The 18475-nt window shown below is 41.3% G+C and overlaps 1 protein-coding gene across 4 annotated transcripts in view; it reads left to right on the forward strand.

The window, feature by feature from the left end:
• Window positions 1-18475, forward strand: part of TMEM117 (transmembrane protein 117) — a 230294-nt gene that overhangs the window by 196292 nt on the left and 15527 nt on the right. The window lies entirely within an intron of this gene.

Consider the following 18475-nt stretch of genomic DNA (forward strand, 5'->3'; position numbering starts at 1 on the left):
TCTTCTCCCCAGTGGTGATATATTCAGGTCCAGCTCTCATTGATTTCAATACCAGCCATGGGCACTTGTCACTTGAACAAATCTAAGCTTATGTGGGATGTGGAGGCAATCACACAGAAAATAAAAAAATGGCAAACAATTTATAACTGCTTGGGAATAGTTTGGGTTTAGACATTCACTTAGTATCTCATAGACCTGTCATGGCAGAGTTGGCCAAATTCAGTTCCTCCTGGCAGCAGTGACCCCTGTAACAAGAGGTAAATGTTTTCACATCTGCTGCTGTCTTTTGCATTTACACCCTTCTTCCCACACACCTTCCAGCTTGTGCAGAAGATGCAGAGTGCAGGAGAACTACAGGGCTCTCTGTCATTATATATTCCCACCTCACAATCATAAGTTAGATCCTCTTTAATGAAAAAGGGTCATGTCCTCTGGAACAAACAGTGTGTGATCATGTAACTAAGTAAGGATTGTACCACGCATACACCCATGGTACAGATAACCTTAGCCTGACATCTCCTAGTTCATGAGTCTTCACCATTGAAACCTCCAGACAGTTCCCTTAGTGCAGCACTTTCTGTGTGTATATATCCTTTAGTTTTTCCAAAAAGATAGCCACCTCAAAATCAAAAGTCTGCCATATGAATCCGATGTGTCTTATCAGGGTACTGGAACTGTTAGCTCCCCTGCACGGATGTTTGCCATGTGAGCTACCTGCTAATAGCAGCGTGTGTTTTTCTTCCAATGAGCCGCTTCAGGAGGAAGAGGGGACACGTACTTTGCCTCTGGGCTTCACATCTGCTTGTTAACAGCAGAGGGTGGTGATAATTGGAGTCATGGTGACCGGTCCAAACTCCACAGCCAAAGAGGCACTGACACTTTCTGACCATTTCCACAAACTTGGCTTTTTCCTTCCTGTCACTTCCAAACCCTCTCTCCCTGTCTCCCTCTCTGCCCCATCCCAGGTCCTCCTCATTCCTGGTTCTGTGACATTTCTGATTACTTTTATCCAATTCCAGTTTTCAATCTTTGAGTCTCTCATTTCTAGTCTCCATATCCAGTGAATCCTAATCATCCACCCCGAGCCTGCTGTCTAAAGCAAAATCTCTCCTTTTCTCCCTTCCCTCTCTCCCCAGGTCAGTCCCTTTTCCAGGGGAGCCAGTCTCAACCTCCTGCTCCCATGCCCACCATCCTTTCTAACACTCCACCCTCTTGCCCTGATTCAAGTCTCTCCCCTCCTCCCGCTCCTTTTGTGTAGCCTATTCTGACTTTCCTATCAAACCTTTCTCCCTCTGCTCTCATTCTCCTTCACAGCATGGCCCAGGTGGACACAGCCTTCATTTAACCGTGTGGCTGCACACAGACATGCCAAGCCTTCTGCTTGGCCTGTCAGAGAGGGCTGGTGGGGAGGGAGGAGGACAGGGCTTGGGCCGCTGCGTCGCTGCTAGACCCAGAGCCAGGAGCCCTCCTGCCCCCACCTTCCCTCAGCTCCAGGTGCCTGGCTCCATCTGCACGCAGAGTACTTGGGATCGGTAATTACAGGAAAGCTGGCTCTCCATCTCCTAGCTGCTGTGCGGGGTCAGCTCAGTCCCTGTTTGAGAGCAGCTCTGAGTCCTGCCAGCGGCAGCAATGGGGGTGGGAGGCAAAGGGGGAATGGAGGATGCTCTGTCTCTCTTCTGAGGGTGGCAGTTTCATAGTCTGATGAGCTCTAGGAGCTGAGAGACACTTTGGCATGCTGAGTGATGCACAGTTTGTGAAGATACTTGTTTCTGGACCTTTAGCTAAGTTCTTGCAAGTATGAAAATTACTGACTTTTCAAAGGTACCTTAAACACTTCCAGTTTGGGGCAGATATTCACAGGGAAGCAAAAGGCACATCTCTGACACAAAGTTACTCCCTTGCTAAACTGTACGTCTCTACTTCAAAGCATGAGGTATTTCTACAAAGCAAAGCAGCTTATTTTCTCTTTGGTCTTGCTCTCAGAAGTGTTTGAGTGGTGCTAGTTGAAAATGTCAAAACCCTAAAACAGAAACATAGAACCAGACAGAAAAAAAAACAGCCTGAGGCAGACACCTGGCTTGGGCTTGTGTTCAACCCAAGCAGTTAAATTTGGAAAAGTTATAAGCAAATGAAGTCAGTATATTGTACACAGGCACACTTGAACGGTAAGCAGCAGTGCTGTGATTTCTCTCTGTTCTATATGGCACCTGCCACGGTGGTAACTGGGTGCCCTTGTGGTATGGGTTGTATGAATTCCTCTAGTGCCTTTTCAATAGCAAAATAAACCTAAAAAGGCTCTCTTCTCATAATGCAAACAGTTTGTTGCATTTCTTTCTTTTGCACTTATAAAACTACACCTAAAGTCTGAGAAGGGCGAAAATGACCAGGGTTTCCCATACGGAGTTTTCTCGCTCTGTCTCTCTGTGGTTGGGAGGGGTCCAGAAGGAAGAACAGCCTCTGCCCTCTTCACCTGCTGAATTTCAGATCGACAGAGGTGAGGCTCTTCCCAGCTCTACAGGACTGTGTTCCAGCATCCTGGTTCCATTTTTAGCCTTCACTAAGACAGTGGCTCCAACTTGACACAACTATTAATTTGCAGGCAAAATGCCTAGTTCATACTGGCGATGCTCAGAGCCTCAGCAGAGTTCTTAGATAGCCACTTCCATGTAACCATTTCTCAACCTCATTTTCATATTCATTTTTATAGCAATAATACTCTTGCTTTTCCTTTACATAGTGCTCATAAGTATAAGCAACGTTGAAAACTGAAAAGATCTGAAAAATAAAATTTTCTTTCCCCGTACAGAGCTGGTCAATAAATTTCCACAGTGTGTCCCAGTGCAAATATACACAGTTACTATGTTTCATCTATAAAGAATGCCTCAGTGAGTATTGCTGAAGGGACTACCTGTCAGGACAATATTATCTATCAAATGCAATTAAATAAAATTACTAATATATTTTATGGGGAAATTATAGATTTGTGTAACATTGAAGTCAGAATGAGAACATGAACTCAGTTTTCCTTAGTGATCTAGTTCTAAAAGGTAACACATTCTAGTAGAAATCCTTGTGCAGAATCATACTCATAAAAGGAGAAATTCAGAGATCAGATATGTGATAGGTAATTGACTTTAACAGAAATCAGTGAAAGCTTTTGGTGGTGTTTTCAGGGAAGTAGAATGTTGTCATTAGTGCCAATTAATTAGCAAGCCTTGAATAACTGTTTTCCGTCAAAGAAACTGTTTCATGGGGCTTTGCTTTTTTTTATTAACATAAGGATTTCCATGTATCTAGTAAGGATTCATAGAAAACAATTAAGACTTTAGAATTAGGTGTGAGACTACATACTGGAACTGGATATGTTTATCAAGAAGGAAATAGTACTGCTTGCTTCTTAAATGGTTGCTACAAAATATACAAGAGTGACATGAGTGATATTAACCTTGTATTTTGACTCAGCATTTAAAGCAAGAAGTTTGGCAGCCAACTGCAGGAAAACTCGGAGAAGTTGGGAAATGCAGATAAAATGAGAGGGAGAAAGGTCATGAACATTTTAAGAAGGAGCAGTTAATTCCTACCTATGTCATGAACTTGTTATTTTGAGTTTCTTATGAGAGGTTTGGTCATTCTAAGTAATCAACCTTTATATTGATCAAGATTACAAGAAGATAGGGAAATGTTACGATGAGCTTTTTGTCCTCAAGCCTCATGGATGCCCCATGCTGTGTTACTATAGGAGCTTCTAATCTTCCACAATGCTCACCTGAGCCATAATTTAAAAAAATTCTGTTCTGGACAGTGTTTTTTGTAGCCCAGATCAGGGGAGTCTGTCTTTTGTGAATATCAGTGATTTGCAGTGGAAAGACTATGAGGTGGAGCTCTCAGATCCTTTCAGCATCTGCAAGGTCTAGCAGGGTCTTTGCCAAAGTACATTAGCAAATGTTATTCTATTAATAACTCAGCTTTTGAATTTTTGCTTGTAGAAGCCGGTGAAATTGCTTTTAGGCCAGACCAGAACATTTGGCCAACCTTTGCTGTCAGGCATGCTGATGCAGACCAATAGCCCAGTAGTCTTTAATTCCTAAATAGCACGTTGCTGTAATAATAACCTGTGGTTTGGTTCTAAATTGCTTTCCTGCATTATACCTCTCCACTTCTGATTATAGATTCTTTGAAATTGCAGTAATACTTGTTATAATCTGGTTTCCTCATATTTCTTTCACGCTTGCATGCTTTGCAGCCATGCTTTGTACATGCAAACTGGATAAACCTCAGTAAAAATGTACTGAGTCTGAGGAGACATGAAAGCAATAGTCTCTGTTTTCTTTTAAAAACATGGCAGCAAGAGTAATGCTCTCTGGGCTCTAAGTGGATTTATGTATTTAACAGCAGAAGTGCCCGGCCGATAGTCATCACATGGTAGGTAGCGCTGCTACAGGCTAGCATGCCCCTAAATGCATTTTGTAGTGCATTTCTCATATACCTAAATTGCTACATTTAAGTGTGCGGTTTTTATCTATTCATTATTTTGGTAAATGTAGATTGCCCAGGACTCTCCAATGTATAATTGTATGTTTGAACGAGCACAGCAACTTCACTAGCAGATATTTGTTCTGTAGACATGCTAGGAGAATTATAATTGATGCCTTTTTTATCACTGAATGAAAAAAGATAAAAGTGCTGCTATAAACTGGAAGTTGAAATAAATTATGTAAAATACATAATTCGCATAATGACTGTCCCTTTATAAATGTTCGTATTAAGTAACCATATCATTTGGGATAATTCCTCCTTGAGGAACGCTGTGAAAGAACAGCTCATTCATTATCTTGACTTGGTGAATTGCTCTAAAACAGCTCCTCTGATGAGAAAATTGATTTCACGTTTCTTTAAACAATTGAAAATAATGCTTGAATTCTATATTTTCCTGTCCAGAAAGTTTCAGTAACTGTCTGCATTATATGGCTTTGACTGGTTAAACTGGATCTCCCCCCAAAACACATGCATCTACCTCTCCTCTACATGCATATACACATGCAGAACCTTGCTTTAAAACCCCACTTGGTCTATTAATCACACTGAGAGAGTAATCACTCAGCTGCTGCAGTGTAGCTCCCTTGATTCATTGATGCCTGTAATTAAAAGTTTTGGAGTCATACTTGGAAGTTTGGAAGCCACACATTTATCTACAGGCAGCATACTGCATCTGCTTACTGCCCTCGTAACAGCGTCTCTGAGAGCAGGCAATATGTCATTTCCCAAAACTTTTGTCAGGAAAGTTCTTAAAATTAAGAATATGAACTACTGAATTAAGTCTACCACTTGTAGATGCTAAAGAGAAAGTAATGGGAGAAAATACAGTAAGGGGAAAAGCACGTAAGTACTATTGCTAGTGGCAAAGATTACGGAGATGTAAGGTGATGTGGGTAGGTGGAAGAGAGCCAAATTTCTGACACAACAGATAGTGGAAGAGACCATCTTCCCCTCCAAAAAGAGGGGCTCATGGGGCACTTACAATTGACCCCAAAGAAAATTATCTGTGGAAGGAAATTAGCAAGTTGTCTTCCAAAAGTAGCATTGGCAGCAAGGGGGAAAAGGGATTTCTTGCAGATCAAAAGTAAAGACTGAATAGAAGGGTTGCAGGAGGGCATCCTTCAGAAGGGTCTGTTAGCTTGGATAAGCTTCTGCCAAGTGCTGTGTATACGGTTTCTTATCTACACTGAATTTCCAAACCTTTTGAGGTTGTCCACCCTGTCTCATCTGTAATTTTTTAAAATTGTAATTCAGCCTTTCCTTGTGATCAGCATAGTTGCTATATTTAGATTCAGATCTCACTAGGAGAACACTTTAATTCATTGCACGCCACCAGCCTCTGATTTTGTCTTTGAGGTTCAAAAAGACACCTTAACAACATTCTGCTCCCAAGGATTTTGATGGGAACAGTTTTGAAATTCAAACCAAACTGTTGTGTTTGTCAAGACCAGGGTGAGTTTGTGCAATTAGAACTTGGTTCACTGTGTTTTTGACAAGTTCTCCCAGGAGGTTTGTAAGCATTGAAAACCTTTTAGGATGAAGTTCATGTTTTCTGCATGCGCTCAGCAAAGGCAGATATATTGCTCTGGTATAAAAAGCTGAAATTGCATTTTTCCTCTCTCACACTCAGGAAGTAAGCTTTTGCATTGGGGTCAGAGAGGAGGCTGCAGAGAAGAGTTTTCTTCCCTAATTTTTATTCACATTGGAGGCTGTATTTTTGGGTTTATGATTTTGTTCATTCTTTAAGGCATGTAATTGATGAATGCATAATATCAGAAAGTACTGGCAGCATTTCCCCAAGGGCTAAGGAAATGAATGGATTTTTGGAGAGGGGAGGGCAGATGGGAAGGGGAGAGCTTAAGTAAATAATTTCTGCAACTATTAAGTAACATACAGTCACTGTAATAAGAGGATATTTCACGTCACTGAACTGCAGTGAATGACTAATGTAATGCTGTGGTCCATATGGAAGATACAGTATAATAATCCAAGCAGCACACTAGTTTTATGTAGCCTCTTACTGTTACTGAAAATAATAAAACTAGTAGACCTGTACTTATGTAGGGAGACTATTTTCTTATTTTTCTCAAAGTCCCTTTAGTCAAATGATGTACAATACAAGGAAATAAGGGATTCTTATGACAAAGATCTTATAGTGGTTCTTAGCAACTGGATTTTCCTATAATTTGGCTTCTGTGTGTTGATGAATGAGTATGTTTGATGTCTGATTCAGTAAATTGTTTTGTAATTAAAGAATGTCTTCTTTTAGAAATTGGGAAACTATTTAATATACTAGAATAATACAGTTAGAATTTAATACACTTATAAAAACACAGTGCACATCACTTGGAGGCCTTGATCCAGTGCTGAGTTCCATACTCACCAGAAATCCTCTGAGATGGGACCACTACCGGTGTGAGAACCTCTCATCTTTCACAGTCTCTTGTGTTAAACTGGGGGGGCACCTTTGTGTTCATATCCCTTCTTCCTTATCTAGATGGTTGGTGAACACCCAGTTGCTGTTCAGCATCTCAGTCTCTGAGGGGACACTGTAAGGCAGAAAACCCTCTGGGCACTACAAGCTGCCGAGGACTCTGAGCTGGCAGTTTTAGTTGTCTGGTCAAACATAGTCTCCTGGGTCTGTTGTTACTGGATTTGGCAGTCTGTAACTGGTTGTGACGGTGTGTTCCCCCGCCCAACCTGACCTTTATCTCCTGTAACCCTACCTAAGTGAGAACTACCGGGGGCAGGTGTTAATGGATGCTGATGGTGATACTCCGTCCATTAACGTCCATTAAGTGGGTTCGGGAGCCAGATAACAACACAATAGCCCTTGGTTATTGTGAGAAATACGCCCACCTAACCACAGTTATCAGTATGTAAATATGACTACGAGTCAATCATCTTACCCCTATAAACAGTGAGCAGCCCAAGAGCCCTTTGAGCTCTCCTGCACGGCAGCGGGCTGCACCCCAGGATCTCCCCTTGAGTAGGGACGCCTTTCAAAGTTACTCCTCAAGGTTGAGACATTCCTTGCCGCGACAGATCCTCGGTAAGTGACTAATAGCATGCTAGACTTTGAAATCTTAGCTGAGTGATATAAAGGATTGATTGTGCATATATAATCCTTTAGACATAAACCGTTGACCAAGACTGGGACTAGGATTGGATCCAGCCGCACCTAAACTCCTCTCTAAGAAGTTTAGAAAGCAAGGGGGTCCTTTCTGAGCCTCATGACTCAACGGGAGGGTCTTCCTGACAGTTTTGTCTGACCCTGTCCTCTATGCAGTAAATAACCAAGTGTACCTTGCCATCGAATCTTGTTCACTGTTGCATATTCCATTGAACTTTATTAATTCACGCTTTAACTCACTGTTTTCTATCAATAAAGTATTGTTGCTTCTCTCTTACGAGTGAAGTGCAGTCTCACTCCATCCGCCACACTCGTGCAGCGGACTGAGTGTATTTCACACCAGCACAGTTAAGAAGGCTCTGTCCTTTTGTTTTTCATGGATTTGTACTTTCCAGGAACTTTTCCAGTCCATTTCTATCAGAAGAGTGGGCCATTCCATTCAAATTCTGTTGAAACAGGTAGTGGTTTGTACTGAATTTTAATTTCAGGGGGCGAAGGGAGGTGCTCCCATTTGATGAGGATGCACCTCACCAGAGCAGCTCGGTGAGCGTTCTGCTGTTTAGCTTCCTGACCTGGTGAGGGAGTCAAGAGAAACTGTCACATATGATTATTAAAATTATTATGATTCACGATAAAGGTAGGTAGATCATGACAAACACAGAAAAGGTATTCAGAGGTCATTAGACCAGCCATCGTTGGCAGTTAGGGCTTAGGTATTCTGAAGAACTTCAGTGTGAGAAAGGACATGTGCTTTGTAGCACGTACTGACAAGCTGTGAGTGGCTCATCAGGCTTCTGGAGGGGGACTCACCTGAAACAGCCCGAGTGTGATTCAGCTTGAATCTCAGGACCCCTAAATGTCGTGGCTACAAGGGAGCTAGCTGTATGCTAGTTCCCATCCTGGTGAATGGCAATCTAATCCACACAATAAATGTTAGAGACTGATTTGGCAGCATGTATAATGCAAATAAGAATGGACAAAATAAACGCCCATATAACATATACCCATTTTCACTTGTGTTCTAGATTGTTGATGACAGTTTGAAAACAGGTTCCAGAGATACTGATATGCAAGCAAAGCTGATTTTATTTTTACATGCGCGCCTCCTAAGCTTTATGTTTTTCCTTATATCCTCTTTTGCTACCCAGATGTGTTTACATAATGGCTATGCAAACATAATGTATGCATTTCCTACTGCCACCCCAACTGATACCAAACAAGCCACTGTTACTTCTGGAAGAGATGTGCCTAATGGCCACACCACAGCTTTTGAAGATAAAACTGGGGGTAAAGGGGGAGCGTGGAGGAGGAGCTCAGGAATGGAATATGTTGCCTTCAGGAAACGAAGGCAACTCATTTGCAAATACAGTATGCTGCCGCTGCTAATCCTATTAGCAGGCTAAAACTCAGGACACAGAAAATTATTTTAACTTCAACTAAAAAACAAGGGAAGGAGTTGGGAAGACCAAATATATTCCATATTACTGTTGTCCCTGAAACAAAAAAACTTAAGCCACGTTTTGCGAAGTCAGCCTTTCTTCTTTCAACATTTGCACACAGTTTCCTTTTTCTTTCCTTATATATTAAAACTGGTATATTAATTAGCACAAGTTATGAGAAGGAAAATAATTTTGGAAAAGAGTTTTTACTGATTTTTTTTAAAGGAAAGGGACTTTGCACTGACTTGTTTGCAAACCCCACATTTAAATTTGAGACACATTTCTCCCTGCATTCCATATGCATCTGGTGTTTTTACTTTCTGTCATCTTTTTAAGCTCTATTAATTTTCTCAGTATCAGTCAAATGCAGCACATAATCCTGTTTTTTTCTTCAATAGACAATTAATATTACTGTTTCACTACCTTAATCACAGCAAGTTGAACCGTTTCACTACCTTAATCACAGCAAACTGAACCCTGCACAAGCACGTGTAACTTATAGTTACAGCTAAACCAAAACAAGTTGGATGAAAGTTTCAAACTGAGACCATTGGTCCAAACCTGCCACTTCAGATCATGCTTAATACCAAAGGGCAAGTTTATAGTTTTGTTTGTAACCAGCCCCAAATTCTCTCAGAACAGGGATGTTAAAACTCTTCAGAGCACGTATGATCTGAAGGCGTCTTGTCCAGAACAGAACGGCTCCTCAGTCCTCTGTTTCTAATGTTGAGGCAGCTGATTTACTTTCCATCTACAGTGAGCAACATATAGTAATCCCCTTGCTCCAGATACTCCTCGTTTCTATAACACCATTTTTATTATGTTGCAAAGCTCATAGCGAGGAAAATATCTGCTCAGGTATTTTACTGCAAATCTATCTTCTTGGGTTTAGGCAACACTAAAAAACACCATTAAGATTTGAATATCAGGCAACAAGGAAATTCATGTATGTGGAAAGAGAAAGGGACAATATACTATTTAATGCAGCTGAAATTAGCTGGAGGCAGTTGCCTTAATGCAAAATTACTTCAGAACTCTACTTAGAGTTTACTGTTCTCAAATAGGTACAAATGGCATTAGCGGTCTTTACAAATCCTGAAATGCTCCAGATTCCGTATTACTGTTCAGCTGCGATGCGGGTATATTTTCCACAATGCAATGGTATGTGTATTAGTGTGTATGTACTCATATTGTTGAAGATGATTACACAGCAATATATTTAAAATTTATTTTTATTCTCCAGATCATAGTCAGATATTTGGTCTTCTAGCGTACCAGAAAGATTGACTGCTCTGTTATAAGCAATTTCCCTTGAGAACAAGCTGTAGTCTCAGTAAATCTGTAAATATAAGTATTGCTATTATTAGTGAATGTTCATTTCTCCTATTCACCACAGAAATGGCTTTCATAAAGTGTGTGGCTGAGGTAGTTAGAAAAACCATTACGACTGACTTGCTGGTGGTTTAGGGAAGTTTCATGTAGGGAACAAGACACAGTTGCTTTGCAAGAGCTGATTTCTTTGTCTCTTACAGGTTCAATATTCTAATATTACCACTTTATTTAGCAGCTTATCAGACTCAAGAATTAACTGGAAAAGCTCACACTGGTGTTTCTCATCCAGATGAATTACCTGATAGCTATTTAGCTCAACCGAGGTGTTGTGGTTTAACCCGGCAGGCAGCTAACCACCACACAGCCGTTCACTCAGTCCCCCCACTGCAGTGGGATGGGGGAGAGAATCAGGAAAAAAAAAAAAGTAAAATTCGTGGGTTGAGATAAAGACAGTTTAATAGGACAGAAAAGGAAGGAAAAATAATAATAATAATGATAAAAGAATATACAAAATAAGTGATGCACAATGCAGTTGCTCACCACCTGCCGACCGATGCCCAGCCAGTGCCCGAGCAGCGGTCACCGCCCCCCGGCCAACTCCCCCCCAGTTTATATACCGAGCATGACGTCACATAGTATGGAATATGGCCAATTTGGGTCAGCTGTCCTGGCTGTGCCCCCTCCCAGCTTCTCGCTGGCAGGGCATGAGAAGCTGAAAAGTCCTTGACTAGTGTAAGCACTGCTCAGCAACAACTAAAACATCGGTGTGTTACCAACTTTATTCTCATCCTAAATCCAAAACACAGCACTGTACCAGCTACTAGGAAGAAAATTAACTCTATCCCAGCCAAAACCAGGACACAAGGTCAGACATGAGTGAGACAGTAAAGCAAGTGTAAAAGCTTACAAAAAGTGGAGAAACTCAGAGACAAAATAGAAGAACATTTACTTTTGAGCAGCTTTTTTTTAAATCAGCATTTTCAGCAGTTTTGAATAGCTCATCAACAGGTGAGAGTGAGTTACAAAGAGGAACCTCACAGTGTCACTGAGATATATGAGGCCTCACATTTGCCTGATGGAAAAACTGGTGGACTTGCTCCTAGGACATCCTGGGTGCGCACAGCGGCTGTGCTTAAGTGATGTCTGCTGCACCTCTGGCATGGATAAAGTTGTTTCACCTTGCTCCTCTTTGACTCTCATGAGTAGCTAAAACTTAAAGGGTAGCTGTAAGAAAGAACAGTCCTTGCCCTCAGTGGGAAATGGTGATTACTGTTGTTCCTGGTCACTACACATCTCAAGATGTGAGACCTTCTAGTGTCTGTCCTTCCTTGTGCACTGGCTTGTGTTCAAACGCAATTTGTTCCTAATGTAACAGAAAGAACGGATAGCCATTAATTCTTCACACTACTAGCAATATTTGTCCTATCAAGGAACTAGCAATGGTCACTAAGGACCGGTGCAGTATTGTGCTAGATGATGCGCAAAGAAAACCAAAATACAACTCCAGTCCTAGAGCATTCCATTGCTAAAGAAAAGCCAAGAGTTATGGCTACTTAGACAGGTGGGTATAAGAAATAGTTACTTCATTGGTCAGGATGACAGGTAATCCAGGATACCTAATGCATGACATCCTCATGTTTTCTTATAGCAAAAAGGAACTATAAAGGAGAATGAGGAAGGAGAAAGCTCTGCAGCTGATAGGGAACTACACAGGGGAAAGTTTCTTTAAATAGAGAAGATTCATAGCCTAATTTATAGACTGATTGAAGGAGCAGCTGTCATATGGACAGTCTGTACCTAGGGTAGTGAAAGATCTGAAGGGATTTGAATATGAAAGGAAGTGGCCTATATTTTATTTGATCAAAGAAAAGGATGACATGGTCAAAGAAACAGACTAGGAGAATGGTCTTTGCAGCAGCATTTCTGTATCGGTGGAGAACAACTGCAGTTGTGAAGGCCAGAGGGAAAGATGCCAAGTAACTGAACAGCAGATGATGAGAGCCTCGATAAAAATTTTAGCTGTGGGGTTTGATAGGAATTGTCATATCTGTGATATGTTATGCACAACAGATCTCCAGTATCAAGGCACTACCAGGTTGTGAGGAGTGAATAGAAGATGATACCCAAGCTATAGTCACAGGGGAGAGAGAGGGAGTGCCGTCTATCACAAATCAGGCATCTGCCAGTGAGTATAGGCACGGATACGGGTCTCTCAGTGAGATGCAAGTATTTCTTATTTTAGGTGGTCTGAAATTTTGAGATTACTTTGAGCTGTGAAAAAGCTAAATACCAATTCAGACATTTCAGTAACAAGGGTCACTGTTTTGAGGACATGTGCATACACAGCTTTGTCTAGGCTCAGAATGCATTAATGTGTAAATTCAAAGTGCAGAGACCCAGGGCTTGTTTGGGACCTGGGTGGCCTGGGAATTGTTGCCTTTAAATAAGCAGAAATGGATAATGGGCTAAAGGATTCTGTAATTATTTTTTAATGGAAGGGGTCATTCAAGGCCAAGCGCACACATAAAAAGAGGCTGTACTGCTGCTTTAACTCTCAGGGAGGGAGTTATTGCTGTCTTATTATAATTTTCTCAAATAAGGGAGAAAATGAGCAAGACTTGCAGTGGTGGTTCTAGAGAAAGGCCAGGAGCTTGAAGAAGCTAAGCAAAGACTGAGGAGGAGAAGAGCACAAAGATGATGGAGAAAGACAGCAAGGTTGTGGGTATGTCCATGCTTTACATTGCCATATAGTGCAGGGATAGCCTTTCTATACCCATGTCTGGTCCTGGAAGCTGTCTTCAGTCTTCAGTCTCAGCAGCTTGGAGCTCAGCTGAAGCAGTTACTCCACTGTTACAGTGGATTTTCCATATTTTGAATTCTTTAAATCAAAACTAAGAGAGAAAAGGTGTAGCTGTGTCTGCAATTAGGAACTTTGTGCCACAGTTCCTGATGGGGTTTTGTGATTTTTATTGCCAATAACAATCCAGGCAGGTGAAGCCAAAACAGATGAGCAGATCAAATAAAACTTTCTGGACTTGAAAACTATGAATAAATTAGCACTGGTAGTACCAACATGAAGCAGGAGGTCTTTTGAAGAATAATGTGTCATCTTTCACTGTGGGAGCTAAGTAGCCCCACTGAAGCCATACAAGTATACAGGCAGTAATGTTAAGAGTAGATGTATATTTTTCATTTAGTGAGGGCTAAAAACCACAATGTCTATCAAACTTTCTTCCTATTTAAATAAGGTATTGGCAAAGAACCAGAAGGCCAGAAACTGAGCGGTAGATTTGATCTCACAGGCATGAAAGTGGGTTCTAGTCATGGCTGCTGACTTCCCTTCCTATGTATGTTTGAATGAAATATTAAAATGATGTTTGTACTTTAGCAGCTCACAGCTGCAAAGATCTCAGCTGCAGAGATCACTGCAAGTTGCAGCACTGCAATGAAGTTAGAGAAAACCACAGAGGAACTGGGCCTTTGTCTCTGAATTCCAGCTGTTCATTTCTTACTTCAAACACTTGCAAAAATATATAGCCGTTGCCTCTCATTAAATTTCCTCTAGCTGTCTGCCTGTCTGCCATGTTCTGAGAGCTGAAGCAACGCTATCTAAGAGATGCAAAGATACCTGAAAATGCAGAGTCTTCTACCTCGTAAGTTAAAAGGATTTTAATAAATGAAATAAAAATTGCTATAGGCAGTTTCTGGGACAAGCACACATATACACATTCATATATGCATTTTCTCAGTTCCCTCCCTCTATTTGTTTATTTATTATTCTGAGGGGTTTAAAGTACAAATGTGTTCCTAGCATTAAATATAGCATATATCATCACTACTTAAAGCAGAAATATTCAGTGTGCGTTTGTCCTCTTTCATGATTATATCTGAACAGTGTTTATATTATTTTTAGTGTTATTTCGTATTTACTGCTTACCAAACACCCTGTGAGCTACATTCAGACAGGAGGAGAGATGAAAGTGTGGCGCATTCATTTGCCATTAATTGTTACTGGTTTTTAATCCCGGTCCCACCTTTTCTGTGGCAGTTTTCCCTGGGTGGAAAGGGGCTGGTGGCTGAGGGACGTGGGGTCATGAGTTCATGAAGTGTGGGATGCGGTCTGCTGAGGGTTAGCGTTGCCCTCCCAGACAGCTTATGATCCTTACTGAATCCTGCCGGCACCCGGTCCTGGTCCTCTGGGCTTGGGAAACACGGCTCAGAGCCTGCAATAAAAAACACCAAGCAGCAAGGAGCAATCCTGCAGCCAGCTAGGGCGCTGGGTGTTGCCAACGTGCCCCTGGGCTGCCTCGCCGGCAGCCGGCCAGCAGCCCCAGGGCAGCTGCGTGTCCTGGCTCGGGGTTAGGACAGGGCTTCCCCAGGCAATGCCTTCTCTTTTCCTCAGGTGATGGCAGACAAGGGCCAGATCGTATCAGAAAGTCTGGCTTTGATGCTCGTTACCGTTGCTAAAAATATCTTTACTTAAAGAGATACCAAATCAGTGCTGCCAGCTCCACTGTAGGGTCTTAAAACAATACCTGGCATTGCAGCAGAGAGGGTATGCATTTGTTTGGCATGGGAAACTAGAAGCAAAGGGAAGAAAATCAAAATACTGTTATCTTCTCTACTGCAGCATCCAGTTTTGCCTGCGCTTCTGGGTTTAATGAGGTAGCTGATGGAAATCAGAGGTGCTCCCTTTGCCCATTGCAACACTAGGATGAACCCCTCAGTGATCTTAAATTCATCCTCTGGCTGCCCTTTCCTCATGACTAGAGTGAAATGAGGCAATAACCTCATTTGATTTGCACATCCCACAAAACTTGCCGGTGAGGTTAGAGACCTCTGTGCAGCTGATTTAAGCCTGCTGGTTCTGGGTTGGTTTCTTCTTCATAAACTGCGTAGAGGTATGCTGCTGACCCCGCAGGTTGGAAACCACTGAAGTAGATGAATATTAGAAATGTGATGCTGATGGATTTAAAGAAGAAACAATCTGTTCATGCAGTATGAGAGATACAAATATGAGCTAACAGTATGGTTGTATGGCTTTATTTTTCACTCTGGAAGTAGGGATACATTCTAAATATGGTATTTTGGGCCCAGTTCCTAATGAGATCCCAGATATGGCAGAGTACAGGCACCTCAGCAATAAGGACTAAAGCTGATCAAGTGAACTTTGCATAATTATGAGCTGAGAAATTAAAGAACATAGCGTCTGTCACTCATGTCCCAGAGGTGAGCACAGACTGATAGCACAGACTGGTATCAGAGACCACGGAGAGAAAATACTGTGTATGAAAGCATGATGCAGACCTGAGCTGTGTTCCAGGGAGGAAAGCAGTTAGCTTTATGGGCTTGCACATTCACACTATTAGTGTACCTATTAACAAATGAGGTAGATTATTCCTACTAGGCACCTTGAATTTCTTGGAAGAATGGTATTCTGGATATTGCTGAAATTAAGTTGTCTTATGCTTGTCAGTAAGGAAAAAAACTATAACAGAGTCAAAAGATTTTGGACAACACTTTCTTAGAGTCTAGATAGCAAAATGGCCACCTTGTTGGGTTTTGATTTGACAACCTGATATTGGCATTAGCTTGAAAAGTTAATAGTCATTTGGTCTTCTCCTGCACAATAATAATACTACAGCTATGTGTCCGCAGGTGATAATGTCACTACATGGACAGTAAATGCTCACACTTACCAAAGCTGGGAGCCAAATGAAGCCCCGAAGGCTATTTAATCACCTAAATTGAAGCTTCATTTTCCTAAGTGCTGTGGCTGTAGTGACTTTCATGGAAGTCAGTAGGTTTAACTCATTATTTTAGTTTCCTTTTTTTTAATATTGCTTTCAAATATATTTTATTGTGTTGTTTTGTTTTCTTGTTGTTTTTTATATTTTATTTCTGTATTTCCAGTGGGACTGTTCTTAAAAAACAGATTTTATAATCATACTGATAAAGGTGTTACATTCAAAACGTTATTTAGGGGTGAAGAAGAAACACCTTATAGATAAAGCCAAGAATTTATTGTTAGTATCATTTAAATTTTAACACTGTAGTCCAAGAATCATTATTAGAGATCTAATTATTACAGAAAATAATACTTCTGTGCAGAAAAAAGTTTCAGTAATATGTTATACACACACTTAGCTTCTACCGCTTTTCCTGGTGTTTCGTCCACCCTCCCCCTGCTCCTGCGGGTCCCGAAATGGGCAGTTTCAGTCTGGTGGGGGTCGGTGGGGGCATTACGGCATGTCATTGGCATCTGGAGTCCTTTGCTGGGAAGGATATGATATTCATCGTGATGGTTTCTTTTTCCTCACTCTAGGATGTACTTGGGGGCATTTTTATGTTTGCTAACACACTTTTAGACCTTGCTGTTTCTTCACTGATCTGAAGCTCCACGTTACAGCCAGGTTTACTATACACAGTGCCTTTCACGTATGTTAGATACTTCTTTGTTCTCCTTGTTACCCCTAAAAGCAGTTTTGTCCAGCCCCAGATCTGCGTTTCTTTAGCTGAGCACTGGTGAGTTGTTTATAGCTGTGAGGTCTCCAGTGCCAGCCTGTGCCCATCTCTCTAGCAATGGCAATACCATATCACGGGGCTACAGGGTCACAGAGGTCGTGATCAAGTCAGGCATGCTTCATACAGTATGGACTATATATGTAGAAAATGTGAAATAATGTACACATGAAAGGTAGCCGTAGTTTGGAGTATCAAATATGTATTTTTCTAACGGGCTCTCCGCTCACCCGTCTGTTATAATGTAAACAGTAGCACACTGTTGTGGTTGGATCTCTGTGTTTTGCTTTTGTTTTATGAAATATTTTCCAGTCTCAGTAGTTGTTTGCTGAGACAAATAATACAGTAAATTGCACATCTGACAGAGCTGGCATTCTAGTTACTCATTATCAGGTAATATTCATACAGATGAGAAAAAATGCTGAATTTTTATAAAACTCAGATGCAAAGACACAGTCCAATAGAAAATTCTGTACGGTGGAATTTTATCTGTAAATCAACAAAAGGCACAGTAGGAGCATTGGGGCAAGGCAAGAGCAGGAGGCCAGATTTATAGTCCCATGTTTACTTATTTCTAATGCAGAGTCCACAGCTCTCCATTCATTTATCTTCAGGAATATGCAATGTATTTCTTCCTATTTATTCCTGGGTGAGAGTTATGTATGACTTAACATGAGACACCAGTCCAGAGATGTATATTGGATACTGTGAACTGAGAGTCCACACCCATAAAATTTTTATCTTTGGGCACTTTTTGAATGTCTACTGCCTGCAAGGACATGGTTGCAGATGCAGTGTAAGGGATTGTGCAGCTGGGCAGTTATTACCATACCTCGTGAGCAGGAGTGCATGCGTTGCATTAGTGATAAGGCAAAAGGAGAGCATCCTTATTTCTCTTATCTTCTGCATCTGTAAACTGGCACTTTCTGTATCGCTGTGAACATTGAGAACCAGGTACAGAGGGTCAGGTTTTCTCCATGCTTGTACTCCTGTTAATCCATTTAACTCAGTATCACAAAGAGTTAGCACAAATCAGCTGCTGTTAGTGTTTGGGCCATGCTATTCCCTGCTGATAAAACTCTTCCATTTCCCTTCCACTGTAGAAAATGTTGGAGCACTTAGCAATTCTTGGAAGTTAAGTTATATATAGTGCTTTATCTTTCAGAGATGATTCTTAGTTTTGCATAATTTTTTTTCATTACCCTGGTAGGAAACTTTCCAGCCTTACAAAACTGAAAAAAAAACCCGGAATCGGTTCTCTTGGGGCAATGGCTGTGCTGGAATGGTTTTCATGTGAAGGAAGCACAAGTCACTCAGAGAGCTCCTCACATTTCAGATTCCTCTATCTTACTTTCAGGTGCTTGTTGCACTAACTTGTGGGATACAAATCCAGGGGTATGCATGGGAACAGGGCCAGTATGTTTTTAACAGCAGATCACCAACATTCTGCAGCGCACAGAGTAACCACTCTGGCAGTAATTGTACTGATTCTAGCACTATTGCTAGACTTTCA

Source organism: Aptenodytes patagonicus, chromosome 1, assembly GCF_965638725.1.
Source record: "Aptenodytes patagonicus chromosome 1, bAptPat1.pri.cur, whole genome shotgun sequence".
Lineage (NCBI taxonomy): Eukaryota > Metazoa > Chordata > Aves > Sphenisciformes > Spheniscidae > Aptenodytes > Aptenodytes patagonicus.